Consider the following 4,003-nt stretch of genomic DNA (forward strand, 5'->3'; position numbering starts at 1 on the left):
TAGAAACAAGGAGGTTATGGAAACATTTATACGTTAATAAGAGAGGAATCATGCCTTTGGAAAGAAAGGGTTTTGCCTTAACATACCTATTCGACCTCCTATAAGTTACGCTTATCCGTCCGAGCTCGTAAATATTTCTCCCGATAATATTGTTGTATCTTCACTTCTTCACCTTAAGCTTAGTCTAATGCGCCGCTATACGATTATGTAGTCGGAACTATACGCTATCCGGACCGAAATGTGGGAATTATACCTGGTTTTGGCTTAAAGGTTGGTGTTGGAAGTTTGGGGAAATTTCTAGAAGATTGGAGAGGATTTTTGGTGGTTTGGCTGAAGAAAATAAGGGGGTGTCCCCTTTTTATAACGGTCCAGGAAGAACCTGGACCGACTTAAAATTTGCTCAGCGCGATCGCGCTGCCACGTGGCGCGATTAATAGGGCGTGATTTTACGCCACAAATCGATGCTTTTCTGCTATAAGTTTTACTTGTTTTTAAGCAAGTCTATGTGATTTTACGTGGTTTTTAGTGTTTTTAGGCGACGGAACAGATTTGGCATGACAACAGTTGAAAGTGCAGAACCAGGTCGTAAACTCAGTTTACGGTCCGTATTCTCAAATACGGGCCGTATTCCATGGTCGTATTAAAGAATAACAGAACCAGAAAGGCAGGCTGAGAACATGGTGATTTACGGACCGTATTTCAGTTTACGGTCTGTATTTCAACACGTATTTAACCATTCGAGCATTTGGCAGAAAGTCTGAGTTTTGGAAGTTGAAAGACGACCGGGCAGTTTACGGGTCGTAAACCACTTTATGGTCCGTATTTCACAAGATTGAAGTTGCACACAACTGGAAGGACGACTTGGTCGTAAATTTATTTACGGTCCGTATTTCACTTTACGGACCGTATTTCGTGTCGACGGGACCAAAGTGCAAATCTGTAACTTTTATGTTTTCAAAACCTATAAATAGTCATTGTAGGGTTTTTAATAGTGATCAGTTATTATATTTTTGTCTCTTGACTTATAACATTAAATACTCTCTAGTTTTTGAAGGTTCAAACATCAATTCAAGTATTATCAATTCCTCTTTTCTTCCAAAGTAAGCAATTATGAATTCTTCAATTTCTTATTTCTTGTTCTTTGTCATGAGTAGCTAAATTCCCTTACTAGGGTTGTGAACCCAATGATGGGTGTTTTGTGATTGGGTTTGTGATTGATATACACATAATGGATTATTAGGGTTTAGTTATTCTTCATTCTTCATTTATAATTAATGGTTGCAAACATTGATTAAAGCCATAAACCTTGATTTATATGGGAAAATAATTAGGGTTGGTAAGAATAACTAACAAGGACTCAAAGCTTTAAACTTTGTTTAATAAATTCACTTAGGAATAAGAAGAATTTACTTGGCATGAATCGTTCTTCATGGTTACTTTCTTATATTTGGGAAAATCATAGAAAGACATAATCTTTCTTTATTGGGAAATAGTAGAGATTCACATAGAGATTAAGTGCATTCATATAATGATCCATTATAATTATATCAAGATCAATACCCATGATCATACACCTCATCTAGCGGGGACACAACCTTAGTTTCTTTTACCATAAATTTCCACCAAAGCAAGTAGATAGAAATTAGTTATAGAAAAACCAACTTTTACCAAAATCATCGGATTAAGACATTAGACCTAGAACTTAGCATCCTACGACTTTAGTAACCTTTTCACACCATATTCCCTGTGGGATTCGACCCCAACCTTGTTGAGTTACTATATTTGACAACGTCCGTGTTATACCATTAATAGGTGTAATTTGAGCGTATCAAATTTTGGCGCTGTTGCCGGGGAATACGGTTTTGAAATTACTAAATAGTATTTGCTTTGATTAAACTCTTTTGCTTATTCCATCACACCTTGTTTGCTACTCTGTGTAAACCAGGTGAACATGAATCAAAATCACCAAAATCAACGTGCTGGTAACCAGGGGAATCGGTTGAACAATCAGGCGAATGAATCAGATGATGAGAATATTTTCGCTGAACTTGTTACAGAGGAAGACTATGCGTCTGTTATTGTTCAACCTCGAGTTGGAGCTGCTACTGTGAAAATCGACTCCTCTCTATACCAGCTGTTGAAACTTAAGGGATACTTTCGGAACTCTACCGAGAATGACCCTCAATGTCATTTGCAGAATTTTGTGGATGTGTGTGCTAATCACATCCAGAACAACGTTCCATAAGATGCTATTCCGTTGAGGTTATTCAAATATTCCTTAGCTGGAAAGGCAAGAACATGATTCGAGAAGCTGCCCCGAAATTCGATTACTTCATGGGCAGAAATGGTAGCTGCTTTTCTCACAAAGTGGTACCCCCTAGCAAGAAGGCTGAGATTCGTGACAAGATATATGAATTTAAGCAGCGACCGGGGGAACAACTCTATTAAGCCTGGGAGAGATTCAAGGAGTATTTGCAGAAGAGCCCGAATCATGGTTTTCCGGAACATATATTAATGGAGAAGTTCTTCCGAGGGTTAGATCCAGTGACACAGTCAGTAACTAATAATGCAGCTTATGGTTGTTTCATGAACAAGACCTTTCGACGAGTGACCACCATACTTAACAAGCTGACGACTCATAATCAGGCTTGGCACTCAAACAATGCTGATGTGGTACCATATGGTAGTGCTATGATCCAGAATATAGTGAAGGAGACTCAAGACACCCAGCAGACTTTGGCAGAACTTGCAACAAATATTTCCTTGCTAATGAAGAAGTTTGATGAATCCCAAATCATAAAGGTAAATGTTTGTGAGGATGATACAGCTTTGCCAAAAGGGATGTACCATGCTCAAGATGGTCCATTCCATGATGGGCCACCTATGCAGGTTGAAGATGCTAATTATGTTAATTACTCTCAAAGGGGTTACCAAAGACAGAATTACCAAGGTGGCTATCAGAATCAGACTCAATGGAGACCTCAACAAGGTCAAGGTGCTTACAACAACTCTGGGAACTACAGCAATAATTATGGTGGTGCGAACCAAGGGAGCTACGAAAATAACAACAATTTTGGGAACAAGAGTTCCAATCCTTATATACCACCGAAAGGGCAGTCAACAGAGCAAGGTAGTTCGAAGGTTGAAGAAATGCTTGAGAAGATTCTGGCCAATCAGTCTAAGTCTGAAAGGACTTTATCTGGGCTGACAGAAACAATGGGTTCCCATACAACAGCTATTCAGAAGCTTGAGTCGCAGATGAGGGATATTTCTAGAGAGCAGCACCCTCCTAAAAAGGGAGGACTTCCGAGTGACACTATTCCAAATTGCAAGAATGGGGAAGGCGGTGTAGACCGTGTGTTTGCCATCACTACTAGGAGTGGTGAAACACTCCAGGGGGCTGCTGAGAAGGTGGTTGATCTTGAGCCGATTGATGAAGAGGATAAGGTGCAGTCTGAAGCACCCATTATTGCTGATGAGAATCCTACTGACAAGAAGGTTGCTGATATTCCAGAGATGGTGCAAGAAGCTGATAAAACAAGCAAGCAGGCTGTAAAAGGGGCTCTCCGCCCTTTGACACAGCTTTTCAAATATAAACCTCCCTTTCCTCTGAGGTTGGTGAAGAAGAAGGAAGATGCTAAGTTCAAGAAGTTTTATGATCAGTTGAGGTAGTTATCTCTAAATTTTTCCTTCTTGGAAGCTGTCAAGGAGATGCCCGGTTTTGCTAAATATTTGAAGGATTTGCTGACCAAGAGGAAGATGGTTCAACATGAAACCGTGAGTTTGACCCACACTGTGAGTTCCATCATTTCAACCACAACTGTTTAGGAAAAGGGAGATCCTGGGGCGTTGACCATTCCTTGTTCTATTGGGCACCATAATTTTGCTCGTGCTTTGTGTGATAATGGGGTGAATATTAATTTGATGCCCCTTTCTATATATAAACTATCAGGTGTGGGGATGCCAAGGCCGACTACGATGAGGTTGCAAATGGCTGATAGGT

At 40.0% G+C, this 4,003-nt stretch overlaps 1 non-coding gene across 1 annotated transcript; it reads right to left on the reverse strand.

Moving 5' to 3' along the window:
• Positions 1 to 2,392: 2,392 nt before the first annotated feature.
• LOC132616380 (small nucleolar RNA R71) lies at positions 2,393 to 2,498 on the reverse strand. Its single transcript, XR_009573164.1, has one exon. It is a non-coding gene; the product is annotated as a small nucleolar RNA R71 (small nucleolar RNA).
• Between the last annotated feature and the right edge of the window lie 1,505 nt (positions 2,499 to 4,003).

This window comes from Lycium barbarum, chromosome 10 (genome assembly GCF_019175385.1).
Source record: "Lycium barbarum isolate Lr01 chromosome 10, ASM1917538v2, whole genome shotgun sequence".
Lineage (NCBI taxonomy): Eukaryota > Viridiplantae > Streptophyta > Magnoliopsida > Solanales > Solanaceae > Lycium > Lycium barbarum.